Source organism: Schistocerca gregaria, chromosome 3, assembly GCF_023897955.1.
Source record: "Schistocerca gregaria isolate iqSchGreg1 chromosome 3, iqSchGreg1.2, whole genome shotgun sequence".
NCBI classification, from domain to species: domain Eukaryota; kingdom Metazoa; phylum Arthropoda; class Insecta; order Orthoptera; family Acrididae; genus Schistocerca; species Schistocerca gregaria.
In genome coordinates, this window is record NC_064922.1 from 313,586,139 (window position 1) to 313,599,876 (window position 13,738).

Below are 13,738 nucleotides of genomic sequence, written 5' to 3' on the forward strand. Positions count from 1 at the left end.
AATTCTCCTAAAATACCTAAGCCGATTCACTCCCATCTTAAATTTTTCGATTTTCCTTTTTTTTTCGACCGCCAAGGCGTGTATCCATCACGGTCGTGATGATTTGTCAAGGCAGCCCCAACTAGTTACACACCTGGATAGCACGATTTACTGTCTTATTTGGAAAGTACAAGAAAATAGCAAAGGCAAATTAAAATTCACAGTGCACAAATAAGCAACAGAAACAAGTAACAAAAAAAAAAAAAAAAAAAGATCGCATTTGCATATATTTCTTAACATAATAAAGTATATACTTCCAGTAACTTCAACGTAGACACGCTGCCGATAGCGATGTAAAGGAAAGACCGTTGTGCACATACGATTGGCAGTGAAGGCACGAAATATCGTGAATTGCAATGGGTGCCAAATCTCAATAGACAGTTTCACAGGTCATCTGGTATATCTGGACTGGAATATGCCAAATTGCTTATGCCAATCAACATTTGACAATTTCCAACTTAGCTGACTTGCAAATTGCTTATGCCAGAGGATTTCTGACTTACCTGACTTGCAAATTGCTTATGCCAATCATTATTTGACTTAGCTGACTTTGCTCGACTGCCGCTCGCTGCCGCTCGGATACTGACAAGGGGTGTATGATATATTTCAACAATCTGACTGCGCGAAATGATTGAGATGCACTCCGCACGCCATACCGAAGGCTTTGGAGCAACATTTCAATGGGGGGATCGCAGGCCAGGGTCTTGCAGGTCATCGTCCTCCCGCTAAGGCGTCGAACTGTAAGAAATCCACTTGCTTGGGGAAGAATCTTGTACGCTGAATTTGATAGAATATGGTGCTAGGCAAAAGTTTTCATATACTGCTGCACGGAGAAACAAAAATTGGAGGAGCTGGGATTTGAACCCAGGACTTTCTGCAAGCGAAGCAGACACTCTACCACTGAGTTACACCCCCGCCAGAGCAAGTACATCTGGGAAGAGTCTCTCGTGGATCCTACTGTCATTATTTCTTAGGTTTGAACGGTACAGTAAGTGTTCGAGGAACCTATTCATGATAAGAGCTTAGCAGCGTCGACTCCGTGGCGCAACGGTAGCGCGTCTGACTCCAGATCAGAAGGTTGCGTGTTCAAATCACGTCGGGGTCACAGTGAAATTTTCGTTTACGGAAGCCATGGACGAGTATGTCAATTTAATCAGATACCAAACGATTACAGAGAACGGACGAACAGAACCTGCTTGAAAAAAGCTACTAGTGAATTTTCGCATTCTGACATTAAGGTGAAGGCGCCGACTCGCACTTTCTCCAGGCGCGAAGTGTCTAATATTTTTGTTATTTATATCGTTTAACGCTAATATATAACTGAGAGATAATGATTACGCAATATTTTGCTCGATTAGACGTCTTTAGCCAGACAGAGTATAACAATTTTCCTTAAGTTATGGGGATAGAAAGTTTGTGAAAGGGGGTATAGCTCAGTCGTAGAGCATTCGACTGCAGATCGAGAGGTCCCCGGTTCAATCCCGGGTGCCCCCTTCATTTTTCAGTATCTTGAAAAAACAAATAACGATTGTCGCATTTAGTTGCAAATACATGTTTGAAATGATTGAGATGCACTCCGCACGCCATACCGAAGGCTTTGGAGCAACATTTCAATGGGGGGATCGCAGGCCAGGGTCTTGCAGGTCATCGTCCTCCCGCTAAGGCGTCGAACTGTAAGAAATCCACTTGCTTGGGGAAGAATCTTGTACGCTGAATTTGATAGAATATGGTGCTAGGCAAAAGTTTTCATATACTGCTGCACGGAGAAACAAAAATTGGAGGAGCTGGGATTTGAACCCAGGACTTTCTGCAAGCGAAGCAGACACTCTACCACTGAGTTACACCCCCGCCAGAGCAAGTACATCTGGGAAGAGTCTCTCGTGGATCCTACTGTCATTATTTCTTAGGTTTGAACGGTACAGTAAGTGTTCGAGGAACCTATTCATGATAAGAGCTTAGCAGCGTCGACTCCGTGGCGCAACGGTAGCGCGTCTGACTCCAGATCAGAAGGTTGCGTGTTCAAATCACGTCGGGGTCACAGTGAAATTTTCGTTTACGGAAGCCATGGACGAGTATGTCAATTTAATCAGATACCAAACGATTACAGAGAACGGACGAACAGAACCTGCTTGAAAAAAGCTACTAGTGAATTTTCGCATTCTGACATTAAGGTGAAGGCGCCGACTCGCACTTTCTCCAGGCGCGAAGTGTCTAATATTTTTGTTATTTATATCGTTTAACGCTAATATATAACTGAGAGATAATGATTACGCAATATTTTGCTCGATTAGACGTCTTTAGCCAGACAGAGTATAACAATTTTCCTTAAGTTATGGGGATAGAAAGTTTGTGAAAGGGGGTATAGCTCAGTCGTAGAGCATTCGACTGCAGATCGAGAGGTCCCCGGTTCAATCCCGGGTGCCCCCTTCATTTTTCAGTATCTTGAAAAAACAAATAACGATTGTCGCATTTAGTTGCAAATACATGTTTGAAATGATTGAGATGCACTCCGCACGCCATACCGAAGGCTTTGGAGCAACATTTCAATGGGGGGATCGCAGGCCAGGGTCTTGCAGGTCATCGTCCTCCCGCTAAGGCGTCGAACTGTAAGAAATCCACTTGCTTGGGGAAGAATCTTGTACGCTGAATTTGATAGAATATGGTGCTAGGCAAAAGTTTTCATATACTGCTGCACGGAGAAACAAAAATTGGAGGAGCTGGGATTTGAACCCAGGACTTTCTGCAAGCGAAGCAGACACTCTACCACTGAGTTACACCCCCGCCAGAGCAAGTACATCTGGGAAGAGTCTCTCGTGGATCCTACTGTCATTATTTCTTAGGTTTGAACGGTACAGTAAGTGTTCGAGGAACCTATTCATGATAAGAGCTTAGCAGCGTCGACTCCGTGGCGCAACGGTAGCGCGTCTGACTCCAGATCAGAAGGTTGCGTGTTCAAATCACGTCGGGGTCACAGTGAAATTTTCGTTTACGGAAGCCATGGACGAGTATGTCAATTTAATCAGATACCAAACGATTACAGAGAACGGACGAACAGAACCTGCTTGAAAAAAGCTACTAGTGAATTTTCGCATTCTGACATTAAGGTGAAGGCGCCGACTCGCACTTTCTCCAGGCGCGAAGTGTCTAATATTTTTGTTATTTATATCGTTTAACGCTAATATATAACTGAGAGATAATGATTACGCAATATTTTGCTCGATTAGACGTCTTTAGCCAGACAGAGTATAACAATTTTCCTTAAGTTATGGGGATAGAAAGTTTGTGAAAGGGGGTATAGCTCAGTCGTAGAGCATTCGACTGCAGATCGAGAGGTCCCCGGTTCAATCCCGGGTGCCCCCTTCATTTTTCAGTATCTTGAAAAAACAAATAACGATTGTCGCATTTAGTTGCAAATACATGTTTGAAATGATTGAGATGCACTCCGCACGCCATACCGAAGGCTTTGGAGCAACATTTCAATGGGGGGATCGCAGGCCAGGGTCTTGCAGGTCATCGTCCTCCCGCTAAGGCGTCGAACTGTAAGAAATCCACTTGCTTGGGGAAGAATCTTGTACGCTGAATTTGATAGAATATGGTGCTAGGCAAAAGTTTTCATATACTGCTGCACGGAGAAACAAAAATTGGAGGAGCTGGGATTTGAACCCAGGACTTTCTGCATGCGAAGCAGACACTCTACCACTGAGTTACACCCCCGCCAGAGCAAGTACATCTGGGAAGAGTCTCTCGTGGATCCTACTGTCATTATTTCTTAGGTTTGAACGGTACAGTAAGTGTTCGAGGAACCTATTCATGATAAGAGCTTAGCAGCGTCGACTCCGTGGCGCAACGGTAGCGCGTCTGACTCCAGATCAGAAGGTTGCGTGTTCAAATCACGTCGGGGTCACAGTGAAATTTTCGTTTACGGAAGCCATGGACGAGTATGTCAATTTAATCAGATACCAAACGATTACAGAGAACGGACGAACAGAACCTGCTTGAAAAAAGCTACTAGTGAATTTTCGCATTCTGACATTAAGGTGAAGGCGCCGACTCGCACTTTCTCCAGGCGCGAAGTGTCTAATATTTTTGTTATTTATATCGTTTAACGCTAATATATAACTGAGAGATAATGATTACGCAATATTTTGCTCGATTAGACGTCTTTAGCCAGACAGAGTATAACAATTTTCCTTAAGTTATGGGGATAGAAAGTTTGTGAAAGGGGGTATAGCTCAGTCGTAGAGCATTCGACTGCAGATCGAGAGGTCCCCGGTTCAATCCCGGGTGCCCCCTTCATTTTTCAGTATCTTGAAAAAACAAATAACGATTGTCGCATTTAGTTGCAAATACATGTTTGAAATGATTGAGATGCACTCCGCACGCCATACCGAAGGCTTTGGAGCAACATTTCAATGGGGGGATCGCAGGCCAGGGTCTTGCAGGTCATCGTCCTCCCGCTAAGGCGTCGAACTGTAAGAAATCCACTTGCTTGGGGAAGAATCTTGTACGCTGAATTTGATAGAATATGGTGCTAGGCAAAAGTTTTCATATACTGCTGCACGGAGAAACAAAAATTGGAGGAGCTGGGATTTGAACCCAGGACTTTCTGCAAGCGAAGCAGACACTCTACCACTGAGTTACACCCCCGCCAGAGCAAGTACATCTGGGAAGAGTCTCTCGTGGATCCTACTGTCATTATTTCTTAGGTTTGAACGGTACAGTAAGTGTTCGAGGAACCTATTCATGATAAGAGCTTAGCAGCGTCGACTCCGTGGCGCAACGGTAGCGCGTCTGACTCCAGATCAGAAGGTTGCGTGTTCAAATCACGTCGGGGTCACAGTGAAATTTTCGTTTACGGAAGCCATGGACGAGTATGTCAATTTAATCAGATACCAAACGATTACAGAGAACGGACGAACAGAACCTGCTTGAAAAAAGCTACTAGTGAATTTTCGCATTCTGACATTAAGGTGAAGGCGCCGACTCGCACTTTCTCCAGGCGCGAAGTGTCTAATATTTTTGTTATTTATATCGTTTAACGCTAATATATAACTGAGAGATAATGATTACGCAATATTTTGCTCGATTAGACGTCTTTAGCCAGACAGAGTATAACAATTTTCCTTAAGTTATGGGGATAGAAAGTTTGTGAAAGGGGGTATAGCTCAGTCGTAGAGCATTCGACTGCAGATCGAGAGGTCCCCGGTTCAATCCCGGGTGCCCCCTTCATTTTTCAGTATCTTGAAAAAACAAATAACGATTGTCGCATTTAGTTGCAAATACATGTTTGAAATGATTGAGATGCACTCCGCACGCCATACCGAAGGCTTTGGAGCAACATTTCAATGGGGGGATCGCAGGCCAGGGTCTTGCAGGTCATCGTCCTCCCGCTAAGGCGTCGAACTGTAAGAAATCCACTTGCTTGGGGAAGAATCTTGTACGCTGAATTTGATAGAATATGGTGCTAGGCAAAAGTTTTCATATACTGCTGCACGGAGAAACAAAAATTGGAGGAGCTGGGATTTGAACCCAGGACTTTCTGCATGCGAAGCAGACACTCTACCACTGAGTTACACCCCCGCCAGAGCAAGTACATCTGGGAAGAGTCTCTCGTGGATCCTACTGTCATTATTTCTTAGGTTTGAACGGTACAGTAAGTGTTCGAGGAACCTATTCATGATAAGAGCTTAGCAGCGTCGACTCCGTGGCGCAACGGTAGCGCGTCTGACTCCAGATCAGAAGGTTGCGTGTTCAAATCACGTCGGGGTCACAGTGAAATTTTCGTTTACGGAAGCCATGGACGAGTATGTCAATTTAATCAGATACCAAACGATTACAGAGAACGGACGAACAGAACCTGCTTGAAAAAAGCTACTAGTGAATTTTCGCATTCTGACATTAAGGTGAAGGCGCCGACTCGCACTTTCTCCAGGCGCGAAGTGTCTAATATTTTTGTTATTTATATCGTTTAACGCTAATATATAACTGAGAGATAATGATTACGCAATATTTTGCTCGATTAGACGTCTTTAGCCAGACAGAGTATAACAATTTTCCTTAAGTTATGGGGATAGAAAGTTTGTGAAAGGGGGTATAGCTCAGTCGTAGAGCATTCGACTGCAGATCGAGAGGTCCCCGGTTCAATCCCGGGTGCCCCCTTCATTTTTCAGTATCTTGAAAAAACAAATAACGATTGTCGCATTTAGTTGCAAATACATGTTTGAAATGATTGAGATGCACTCCGCACGCCATACCGAAGGCTTTGGAGCAACATTTCAATGGGGGGATCGCAGGCCAGGGTCTTGCAGGTCATCGTCCTCCCGCTAAGGCGTCGAACTGTAAGAAATCCACTTGCTTGGGGAAGAATCTTGTACGCTGAATTTGATAGAATATGGTGCTAGGCAAAAGTTTTCATATACTGCTGCACGGAGAAACAAAAATTGGAGGAGCTGGGATTTGAACCCAGGACTTTCTGCAAGCGAAGCAGACACTCTACCACTGAGTTACACCCCCGCCAGAGCAAGTACATCTGGGAAGAGTCTCTCGTGGATCCTACTGTCATTATTTCTTAGGTTTGAACGGTACAGTAAGTGTTCGAGGAACCTATTCATGATAAGAGCTTAGCAGCGTCGACTCCGTGGCGCAACGGTAGCGCGTCTGACTCCAGATCAGAAGGTTGCGTGTTCAAATCACGTCGGGGTCACAGTGAAATTTTCGTTTACGGAAGCCATGGACGAGTATGTCAATTTAATCAGATACCAAACGATTACAGAGAACGGACGAACAGAACCTGCTTGAAAAAAGCTACTAGTGAATTTTCGCATTCTGACATTAAGGTGAAGGCGCCGACTCGCACTTTCTCCAGGCGCGAAGTGTCTAATATTTTTGTTATTTATATCGTTTAACGCTAATATATAACTGAGAGATAATGATTACGCAATATTTTGCTCGATTAGACGTCTTTAGCCAGACAGAGTATAACAATTTTCCTTAAGTTATGGGGATAGAAAGTTTGTGAAAGGGGGTATAGCTCAGTCGTAGAGCATTCGACTGCAGATCGAGAGGTCCCCGGTTCAATCCCGGGTGCCCCCTTCATTTTTCAGTATCTTGAAAAAACAAATAACGATTGTCGCATTTAGTTGCAAATACATGTTTGAAATGATTGAGATGCACTCCGCACGCCATACCGAAGGCTTTGGAGCAACATTTCAATGGGGGGATCGCAGGCCAGGGTCTTGCAGGTCATCGTCCTCCCGCTAAGGCGTCGAACTGTAAGAAATCCACTTGCTTGGGGAAGAATCTTGTACGCTGAATTTGATAGAATATGGTGCTAGGCAAAAGTTTTCATATACTGCTGCACGGAGAAACAAAAATTGGAGGAGCTGGGATTTGAACCCAGGACTTTCTGCATGCGAAGCAGACACTCTACCACTGAGTTACACCCCCGCCAGAGCAAGTACATCTGGGAAGAGTCTCTCGTGGATCCTACTGTCATTATTTCTTAGGTTTGAACGGTACAGTAAGTGTTCGAGGAACCTATTCATGATAAGAGCTTAGCAGCGTCGACTCCGTGGCGCAACGGTAGCGCGTCTGACTCCAGATCAGAAGGTTGCGTGTTCAAATCACGTCGGGGTCACAGTGAAATTTTCGTTTACGGAAGCCATGGACGAGTATGTCAATTTAATCAGATACCAAACGATTACAGAGAACGGACGAACAGAACCTGCTTGAAAAAAGCTACTAGTGAATTTTCGCATTCTGACATTAAGGTGAAGGCGCCGACTCGCACTTTCTCCAGGCGCGAAGTGTCTAATATTTTTGTTATTTATATCGTTTAACGCTAATATATAACTGAGAGATAATGATTACGCAATATTTTGCTCGATTAGACGTCTTTAGCCAGACAGAGTATAACAATTTTCCTTAAGTTATGGGGATAGAAAGTTTGTGAAAGGGGGTATAGCTCAGTCGTAGAGCATTCGACTGCAGATCGAGAGGTCCCCGGTTCAATCCCGGGTGCCCCCTTCATTTTTCAGTATCTTGAAAAAACAAATAACGATTGTCGCATTTAGTTGCAAATACATGTTTGAAATGATTGAGATGCACTCCGCACGCCATACCGAAGGCTTTGGAGCAACATTTCAATGGGGGGATCGCAGGCCAGGGTCTTGCAGGTCATCGTCCTCCCGCTAAGGCGTCGAACTGTAAGAAATCCACTTGCTTGGGGAAGAATCTTGTACGCTGAATTTGATAGAATATGGTGCTAGGCAAAAGTTTTCATATACTGCTGCACGGAGAAACAAAAATTGGAGGAGCTGGGATTTGAACCCAGGACTTTCTGCATGCGAAGCAGACACTCTACCACTGAGTTACACCCCCGCCAGAGCAAGTACATCTGGGAAGAGTCTCTCGTGGATCCTACTGTCATTATTTCTTAGGTTTGAACGGTACAGTAAGTGTTCGAGGAACCTATTCATGATAAGAGCTTAGCAGCGTCGACTCCGTGGCGCAACGGTAGCGCGTCTGACTCCAGATCAGAAGGTTGCGTGTTCAAATCACGTCGGGGTCACAGTGAAATTTTCGTTTACGGAAGCCATGGACGAGTATGTCAATTTAATCAGATACCAAACGATTACAGAGAACGGACGAACAGAACCTGCTTGAAAAAAGCTACTAGTGAATTTTCGCATTCTGACATTAAGGTGAAGGCGCCGACTCGCACTTTCTCCAGGCGCGAAGTGTCTAATATTTTTGTTATTTATATCGTTTAACGCTAATATATAACTGAGAGATAATGATTACGCAATATTTTGCTCGATTAGACGTCTTTAGCCAGACAGAGTATAACAATTTTCCTTAAGTTATGGGGATAGAAAGTTTGTGAAAGGGGGTATAGCTCAGTCGTAGAGCATTCGACTGCAGATCGAGAGGTCCCCGGTTCAATCCCGGGTGCCCCCTTCATTTTTCAGTATCTTGAAAAAACAAATAACGATTGTCGCATTTAGTTGCAAATACATGTTTGAAATGATTGAGATGCACTCCGCACGCCATACCGAAGGCTTTGGAGCAACATTTCAATGGGGGGATCGCAGGCCAGGGTCTTGCAGGTCATCGTCCTCCCGCTAAGGCGTCGAACTGTAAGAAATCCACTTGCTTGGGGAAGAATCTTGTACGCTGAATTTGATAGAATATGGTGCTAGGCAAAAGTTTTCATATACTGCTGCACGGAGAAACAAAAATTGGAGGAGCTGGGATTTGAACCCAGGACTTTCTGCATGCGAAGCAGACACTCTACCACTGAGTTACACCCCCGCCAGAGCAAGTACATCTGGGAAGAGTCTCTCGTGGATCCTACTGTCATTATTTCTTAGGTTTGAACGGTACAGTAAGTGTTCGAGGAACCTATTCATGATAAGAGCTTAGCAGCGTCGACTCCGTGGCGCAACGGTAGCGCGTCTGACTCCAGATCAGAAGGTTGCGTGTTCAAATCACGTCGGGGTCACAGTGAAATTTTCGTTTACGGAAGCCATGGACGAGTATGTCAATTTAATCAGATACCAAACGATTACAGAGAACGGACGAACAGAACCTGCTTGAAAAAAGCTACTAGTGAATTTTCGCATTCTGACATTAAGGTGAAGGCGCCGACTCGCACTTTCTCCAGGCGCGAAGTGTCTAATATTTTTGTTATTTATATCGTTTAACGCTAATATATAACTGAGAGATAATGATTACGCAATATTTTGCTCGATTAGACGTCTTTAGCCAGACAGAGTATAACAATTTTCCTTAAGTTATGGGGATAGAAAGTTTGTGAAAGGGGGTATATCTCAGTCGTAGAGCATTCGACTGCAGATCGAGAGGTCCCCGGTTCAATCCCGGGTGCCCCCTTCATTTTTCAGTATCTTGAAAAAACAAATAACGATTGTCGCATTTAGTTGCAAATACATGTTTGAAATGATTGAGATGCACTCCGCACGCCATACCGAAGGCTTTGGAGCAACATTTCAATGGGGGGATCGCAGGCCAGGGTCTTGCAGGTCATCGTCCTCCCGCTAAGGCGTCGAACTGTAAGAAATCCACTTGCTTGGGGAAGAATCTTGTACGCTGAATTTGATAGAATATGGTGCTAGGCAAAAGTTTTCATATACTGCTGCACGGAGAAACAAAAATTGGAGGAGCTGGGATTTGAACCCAGGACTTTCTGCATGCGAAGCAGACACTCTACCACTGAGTTACACCCCCGCCAGAGCAAGTACATCTGGGAAGAGTCTCTCGTGGATCCTACTGTCATTATTTCTTAGGCTTGAACGGTACAGTAAGTGTTCGAGGAACCTATTCATGATAAGAGCTTAGCAGCGTCGACTCCGTGGCGCAACGGTAGCGCGTCTGACTCCAGATCAGAAGGTTGCGTGTTCAAATCACGTCGGGGTCACAGTGAAATTTTCGTTTACGGAAGCCATGGACGAGTATGTCAATTTAATCAGATACCAAACGATTACAGAGAACGGACGAACAGAACCTGCTTGAAAAAAGCTACTAGTGAATTTTCGCATTCTGACATTAAGGTGAAGGCGCCGACTCGCACTTTCTCCAGGCGCGAAGTGTCTAATATTTTTGTTATTTATATCGTTTAGCGCTAATATATAACTGAGAGATAATGATTACGCAATATTTTGCTCGATTAGACGTCTTTAGCCAGACAGAGTATAACAATTTTCCTTAAGTTATGGGGATAGAAAGTTTGTGAAAGGGGGTATAGCTCAGTCGTAGAGCATTCGACTGCAGATCGAGAGGTCCCCGGTTCAATCCCGGGTGCCCCCTTCATTTTTCAGTATCTTGAAAAAACAAATAACGATTGTCGCATTTAGTTGCAAATACATGTTTGAAATGATTGAGATGCACTCCGCACGCCATACCGAAGGCTTTGGAGCAACATTTCAATGGGGGGATCGCAGGCCAGGGTCTTGCAGGTCATCGTCCTCCCGCTAAGGCGTCGAACTGTAAGAAATCCACTTGCTTGGGGAAGAATCTTGTACGCTGAATTTGATAGAATATGGTGCTAGGCAAAAGTTTTCATATACTGCTGCACGGAGAAACAAAAATTGGAGGAGCTGGGATTTGAACCCAGGACTTTCTGCATGCGAAGCAGACACTCTACCACTGAGTTACACCCCCGCCAGAGCAAGTACATCTGGGAAGAGTCTCTCGTGGATCCTACTGTCATTATTTCTTAGGCTTGAACGGTACAGTAAGTGTTCGAGGAACCTATTCATGATAAGAGCTTAGCAGCGTCGACTCCGTGGCGCAACGGTAGCGCGTCTGACTCCAGATCAGAAGGTTGCGTGTTCAAATCACGTCGGGGTCACAGTGAAATTTTCGTTTACGGAAGCCATGGACGAGTATGTCAATTTAATCAGATACCAAACGATTACAGAGAACGGACGAACAGAACCTGCTTGAAAAAAGCTACTAGTGAATTTTCGCATTCTGACATTAAGGTGAAGGCGCCGACTCGCACTTTCTCCAGGCGCGAAGTGTCTAATATTTTTGTTATTTATATCGTTTAACGCTAATATATAACTGAGAGATAATGATTACGCAATATTTTGCTCGATTAGACGTCTTTAGCCAGACAGAGTATAACAATTTTCCTTAAGTTATGGGGATAGAAAGTTTGTGAAAGGGGATATAGCTCAGTCGTAGAGCATTCGACTGCAGATCGAGAGGTCCCCGGTTCAATCCCGGGTGCCCCCTTCATTTTTCAGTATCTTGAAAAAACAAATAACGATTGTCGCATTTAGTTGCAAATACATGTTTGAAATGATTGAGATGCACTCCGCACGCCATACCGAAGGCTTTGGAGCAATATTTCAATGGGGGGATCGCAGGCCAGGGTCTTGCAGGTCATCGTCCTCCCGCTAAGGCGTCGAACTGTAAGAAATCCACTTGCTTGGGGAAGAATCTTGTACGCTGAATTTGATAGAATATGGTGCTAGGCAAAAGTTTTCATATACTGCTGCACGGAGAAACAAAAATTGGAGGAGCTGGGATTTGAACCCAGGACTTTCTGCATGCGAAGCAGACACTCTACCACTGAGTTACACCCCCGCCAGAGCAAGTACATCTGGGAAGAGTCTCTCGTGGATCCTACTGTCATTATTTCTTAGGCTTGAACGGTACAGTAAGTGTTCGAGGAACCTATTCATGATAAGAGCTTAGCAGCGTCGACTCCGTGGCGCAACGGTAGCGCGTCTGACTCCAGATTAGAAGGTTGCGTGTTCAAATCACGTCGGGGTCACAGTGAAATTTTCGTTTACGGAAGCCATGGACGAGTATGTCAATTTAATCAGATACCAAACGATTACAGAGAACGGACGAACAGAACCTGCTTGAAAAAAGCTACTAGTGAATTTTCGCATTCTGACATTAAGGTGAAGGCGCCGACTCGCACTTTCTCCAGGCGCGAAGTGTCTAATATTTTTGTTATTTATATCGTTTAACGCTAATATATAACTGAGAGATAATGATTACGCAATATTTTGCTCGATTAGACGTCTTTAGCCAGACAGAGTATAACAATTTTCCTTAAGTTATGGGGATAGAAAGTTTGTGAAAGGGGGTATAGCTCAGTCGTAGAGCATTCGACTGCAGATCGAGAGGTCCCCGGTTCAATCCCGGGTGCCCCCTTCATTTTTCAGTATCTTGAAAAAACAAATAACGATTGTCGCATTTAGTTGCAAATACATGTTTGAAATGATTGAGATGCACTCCGCACGCCATACCGAAGGCTTTGGAGCAACATTTCAATGGGGGGATCGCAGGCCAGGGTCTTGCAGGTCATCGTCCTCCCGCTAAGGCGTCGAACTGTAAGAAATCCACTTGCTTGGGGAAGAATCTTGTACGCTGAATTTGATAGAATATGGTGCTAGGCAAAAGTTTTCATATACTGCTGCACGGAGAAACAAAAATTGGAGGAGCTGGGATTTGAACCCAGGACTTTCTGCATGCGAAGCAGACACTCTACCACTGAGTTACACCCCCGCCAGAGCAAGTACATCTGGGAAGAGTCTCTCGTGGATCCTACTGTCATTATTTCTTAGGTTTGAACGGTACAGTAAGTGTTCGAGGAACCTATTCATGATAAGAGCTTAGCAGCGTCGACTCCGTGGCGCAACGGTAGCGCGTCTGACTCCAGATCAGAAGGTTGCGTGTTCAAATCACGTCGGGGTCACAGTGAAATTTTCGTTTACGGAAGCCATGGACGAGTATGTCAATTTAATCAGATACCAAACGATTACAGAGAACGGACGAACAGAACCTGCTTGAAAAAAGCTACTAGTGAATTTTCGCATTCTGACATTAAGGTGAAGGCGCCGACTCGCACTTTCTCCAGGCGCGAAGTGTCTAATATTTTTGTTATTTATATCGTTTAACGCTAATATATAACTGAGAGATAATGATTACGCAATATTTTGCTCGATTAGACGTCTTTAGCCAGACAGAGTATAACAATTTTCCTTAAGTTATGGGGATAGAAAGTTTGTGAAAGGGGGTATAGCTCAGTCGTAGAGCATTCGACTGCAGATCGAGAGGTCCCCGGTTCAATCCCGGGTGCCCCCTTCATTTTTCAGTATCTTGAAAAAACAAATAACGATTGTCGCATTTAGTTGCAAATACATGTTTGAAATGATTGAGA

At 44.4% G+C, this 13,738-nt stretch overlaps 42 non-coding genes across 42 annotated transcripts; 28 read left to right on the top strand and 14 right to left on the bottom strand.

Annotated features, from left to right (window-relative positions):
* Positions 1–882: 882 nt before the first annotated feature.
* On the bottom strand, positions 883–954 carry Trnaa-cgc (transfer RNA alanine (anticodon CGC)). Its single transcript has one exon. It is a non-coding gene; the product is annotated as a tRNA-Ala (tRNA).
* A 118-nt stretch (positions 955–1,072) lies between these two features.
* On the top strand, positions 1,073–1,144 carry Trnaw-cca (transfer RNA tryptophan (anticodon CCA)). Its single transcript has one exon. It is a non-coding gene; the product is annotated as a tRNA-Trp (tRNA).
* A 317-nt stretch (positions 1,145–1,461) lies between these two features.
* On the top strand, positions 1,462–1,533 carry Trnac-gca (transfer RNA cysteine (anticodon GCA)). Its single transcript has one exon. It is a non-coding gene; the product is annotated as a tRNA-Cys (tRNA).
* Positions 1,534–1,815: 282 nt separating this feature from the next.
* Positions 1,816–1,887, bottom strand: Trnaa-cgc (transfer RNA alanine (anticodon CGC)). The gene has a single exon. It is a non-coding gene; the product is annotated as a tRNA-Ala (tRNA).
* Positions 1,888–2,005: 118 nt separating this feature from the next.
* Trnaw-cca (transfer RNA tryptophan (anticodon CCA)) lies at positions 2,006–2,077 on the top strand. Its single transcript has one exon. It is a non-coding gene; the product is annotated as a tRNA-Trp (tRNA).
* Positions 2,078–2,394: 317 nt separating this feature from the next.
* Trnac-gca (transfer RNA cysteine (anticodon GCA)) lies at positions 2,395–2,466 on the top strand. Its single transcript has one exon. It is a non-coding gene; the product is annotated as a tRNA-Cys (tRNA).
* A 282-nt stretch (positions 2,467–2,748) lies between these two features.
* Trnaa-cgc (transfer RNA alanine (anticodon CGC)) lies at positions 2,749–2,820 on the bottom strand. The gene has a single exon. It is a non-coding gene; the product is annotated as a tRNA-Ala (tRNA).
* A 118-nt stretch (positions 2,821–2,938) lies between these two features.
* Positions 2,939–3,010, top strand: Trnaw-cca (transfer RNA tryptophan (anticodon CCA)). The gene has a single exon. It is a non-coding gene; the product is annotated as a tRNA-Trp (tRNA).
* A 317-nt stretch (positions 3,011–3,327) lies between these two features.
* On the top strand, positions 3,328–3,399 carry Trnac-gca (transfer RNA cysteine (anticodon GCA)). Its single transcript has one exon. It is a non-coding gene; the product is annotated as a tRNA-Cys (tRNA).
* Positions 3,400–3,681: 282 nt separating this feature from the next.
* Positions 3,682–3,753, bottom strand: Trnaa-cgc (transfer RNA alanine (anticodon CGC)). The gene has a single exon. It is a non-coding gene; the product is annotated as a tRNA-Ala (tRNA).
* A 118-nt stretch (positions 3,754–3,871) lies between these two features.
* Positions 3,872–3,943, top strand: Trnaw-cca (transfer RNA tryptophan (anticodon CCA)). The gene has a single exon. It is a non-coding gene; the product is annotated as a tRNA-Trp (tRNA).
* Positions 3,944–4,260: 317 nt separating this feature from the next.
* On the top strand, positions 4,261–4,332 carry Trnac-gca (transfer RNA cysteine (anticodon GCA)). The gene has a single exon. It is a non-coding gene; the product is annotated as a tRNA-Cys (tRNA).
* Positions 4,333–4,614: 282 nt separating this feature from the next.
* Trnaa-cgc (transfer RNA alanine (anticodon CGC)) lies at positions 4,615–4,686 on the bottom strand. The gene has a single exon. It is a non-coding gene; the product is annotated as a tRNA-Ala (tRNA).
* A 118-nt stretch (positions 4,687–4,804) lies between these two features.
* Trnaw-cca (transfer RNA tryptophan (anticodon CCA)) lies at positions 4,805–4,876 on the top strand. Its single transcript has one exon. It is a non-coding gene; the product is annotated as a tRNA-Trp (tRNA).
* A 317-nt stretch (positions 4,877–5,193) lies between these two features.
* Trnac-gca (transfer RNA cysteine (anticodon GCA)) lies at positions 5,194–5,265 on the top strand. The gene has a single exon. It is a non-coding gene; the product is annotated as a tRNA-Cys (tRNA).
* Positions 5,266–5,547: 282 nt separating this feature from the next.
* On the bottom strand, positions 5,548–5,619 carry Trnaa-cgc (transfer RNA alanine (anticodon CGC)). The gene has a single exon. It is a non-coding gene; the product is annotated as a tRNA-Ala (tRNA).
* Positions 5,620–5,737: 118 nt separating this feature from the next.
* On the top strand, positions 5,738–5,809 carry Trnaw-cca (transfer RNA tryptophan (anticodon CCA)). The gene has a single exon. It is a non-coding gene; the product is annotated as a tRNA-Trp (tRNA).
* Positions 5,810–6,126: 317 nt separating this feature from the next.
* Trnac-gca (transfer RNA cysteine (anticodon GCA)) lies at positions 6,127–6,198 on the top strand. Its single transcript has one exon. It is a non-coding gene; the product is annotated as a tRNA-Cys (tRNA).
* Positions 6,199–6,480: 282 nt separating this feature from the next.
* Trnaa-cgc (transfer RNA alanine (anticodon CGC)) lies at positions 6,481–6,552 on the bottom strand. Its single transcript has one exon. It is a non-coding gene; the product is annotated as a tRNA-Ala (tRNA).
* Positions 6,553–6,670: 118 nt separating this feature from the next.
* On the top strand, positions 6,671–6,742 carry Trnaw-cca (transfer RNA tryptophan (anticodon CCA)). Its single transcript has one exon. It is a non-coding gene; the product is annotated as a tRNA-Trp (tRNA).
* Positions 6,743–7,059: 317 nt separating this feature from the next.
* Positions 7,060–7,131, top strand: Trnac-gca (transfer RNA cysteine (anticodon GCA)). Its single transcript has one exon. It is a non-coding gene; the product is annotated as a tRNA-Cys (tRNA).
* A 282-nt stretch (positions 7,132–7,413) lies between these two features.
* On the bottom strand, positions 7,414–7,485 carry Trnaa-cgc (transfer RNA alanine (anticodon CGC)). The gene has a single exon. It is a non-coding gene; the product is annotated as a tRNA-Ala (tRNA).
* A 118-nt stretch (positions 7,486–7,603) lies between these two features.
* Positions 7,604–7,675, top strand: Trnaw-cca (transfer RNA tryptophan (anticodon CCA)). Its single transcript has one exon. It is a non-coding gene; the product is annotated as a tRNA-Trp (tRNA).
* A 317-nt stretch (positions 7,676–7,992) lies between these two features.
* Positions 7,993–8,064, top strand: Trnac-gca (transfer RNA cysteine (anticodon GCA)). The gene has a single exon. It is a non-coding gene; the product is annotated as a tRNA-Cys (tRNA).
* A 282-nt stretch (positions 8,065–8,346) lies between these two features.
* Trnaa-cgc (transfer RNA alanine (anticodon CGC)) lies at positions 8,347–8,418 on the bottom strand. Its single transcript has one exon. It is a non-coding gene; the product is annotated as a tRNA-Ala (tRNA).
* A 118-nt stretch (positions 8,419–8,536) lies between these two features.
* Positions 8,537–8,608, top strand: Trnaw-cca (transfer RNA tryptophan (anticodon CCA)). The gene has a single exon. It is a non-coding gene; the product is annotated as a tRNA-Trp (tRNA).
* A 317-nt stretch (positions 8,609–8,925) lies between these two features.
* Trnac-gca (transfer RNA cysteine (anticodon GCA)) lies at positions 8,926–8,997 on the top strand. The gene has a single exon. It is a non-coding gene; the product is annotated as a tRNA-Cys (tRNA).
* Positions 8,998–9,279: 282 nt separating this feature from the next.
* Trnaa-cgc (transfer RNA alanine (anticodon CGC)) lies at positions 9,280–9,351 on the bottom strand. The gene has a single exon. It is a non-coding gene; the product is annotated as a tRNA-Ala (tRNA).
* Positions 9,352–9,469: 118 nt separating this feature from the next.
* On the top strand, positions 9,470–9,541 carry Trnaw-cca (transfer RNA tryptophan (anticodon CCA)). Its single transcript has one exon. It is a non-coding gene; the product is annotated as a tRNA-Trp (tRNA).
* A 317-nt stretch (positions 9,542–9,858) lies between these two features.
* Positions 9,859–9,930, top strand: Trnac-gca (transfer RNA cysteine (anticodon GCA)). The gene has a single exon. It is a non-coding gene; the product is annotated as a tRNA-Cys (tRNA).
* Positions 9,931–10,212: 282 nt separating this feature from the next.
* Positions 10,213–10,284, bottom strand: Trnaa-cgc (transfer RNA alanine (anticodon CGC)). Its single transcript has one exon. It is a non-coding gene; the product is annotated as a tRNA-Ala (tRNA).
* A 118-nt stretch (positions 10,285–10,402) lies between these two features.
* Trnaw-cca (transfer RNA tryptophan (anticodon CCA)) lies at positions 10,403–10,474 on the top strand. The gene has a single exon. It is a non-coding gene; the product is annotated as a tRNA-Trp (tRNA).
* A 317-nt stretch (positions 10,475–10,791) lies between these two features.
* Trnac-gca (transfer RNA cysteine (anticodon GCA)) lies at positions 10,792–10,863 on the top strand. The gene has a single exon. It is a non-coding gene; the product is annotated as a tRNA-Cys (tRNA).
* A 282-nt stretch (positions 10,864–11,145) lies between these two features.
* Positions 11,146–11,217, bottom strand: Trnaa-cgc (transfer RNA alanine (anticodon CGC)). The gene has a single exon. It is a non-coding gene; the product is annotated as a tRNA-Ala (tRNA).
* A 118-nt stretch (positions 11,218–11,335) lies between these two features.
* Positions 11,336–11,407, top strand: Trnaw-cca (transfer RNA tryptophan (anticodon CCA)). The gene has a single exon. It is a non-coding gene; the product is annotated as a tRNA-Trp (tRNA).
* Positions 11,408–11,724: 317 nt separating this feature from the next.
* Trnac-gca (transfer RNA cysteine (anticodon GCA)) lies at positions 11,725–11,796 on the top strand. The gene has a single exon. It is a non-coding gene; the product is annotated as a tRNA-Cys (tRNA).
* Positions 11,797–12,078: 282 nt separating this feature from the next.
* Positions 12,079–12,150, bottom strand: Trnaa-cgc (transfer RNA alanine (anticodon CGC)). Its single transcript has one exon. It is a non-coding gene; the product is annotated as a tRNA-Ala (tRNA).
* A 118-nt stretch (positions 12,151–12,268) lies between these two features.
* Trnaw-cca (transfer RNA tryptophan (anticodon CCA)) lies at positions 12,269–12,340 on the top strand. The gene has a single exon. It is a non-coding gene; the product is annotated as a tRNA-Trp (tRNA).
* A 317-nt stretch (positions 12,341–12,657) lies between these two features.
* Positions 12,658–12,729, top strand: Trnac-gca (transfer RNA cysteine (anticodon GCA)). Its single transcript has one exon. It is a non-coding gene; the product is annotated as a tRNA-Cys (tRNA).
* Positions 12,730–13,011: 282 nt separating this feature from the next.
* Positions 13,012–13,083, bottom strand: Trnaa-cgc (transfer RNA alanine (anticodon CGC)). The gene has a single exon. It is a non-coding gene; the product is annotated as a tRNA-Ala (tRNA).
* A 118-nt stretch (positions 13,084–13,201) lies between these two features.
* Positions 13,202–13,273, top strand: Trnaw-cca (transfer RNA tryptophan (anticodon CCA)). Its single transcript has one exon. It is a non-coding gene; the product is annotated as a tRNA-Trp (tRNA).
* A 317-nt stretch (positions 13,274–13,590) lies between these two features.
* Trnac-gca (transfer RNA cysteine (anticodon GCA)) lies at positions 13,591–13,662 on the top strand. Its single transcript has one exon. It is a non-coding gene; the product is annotated as a tRNA-Cys (tRNA).
* The last annotated feature ends 76 nt before the right edge of the window (positions 13,663–13,738 follow it).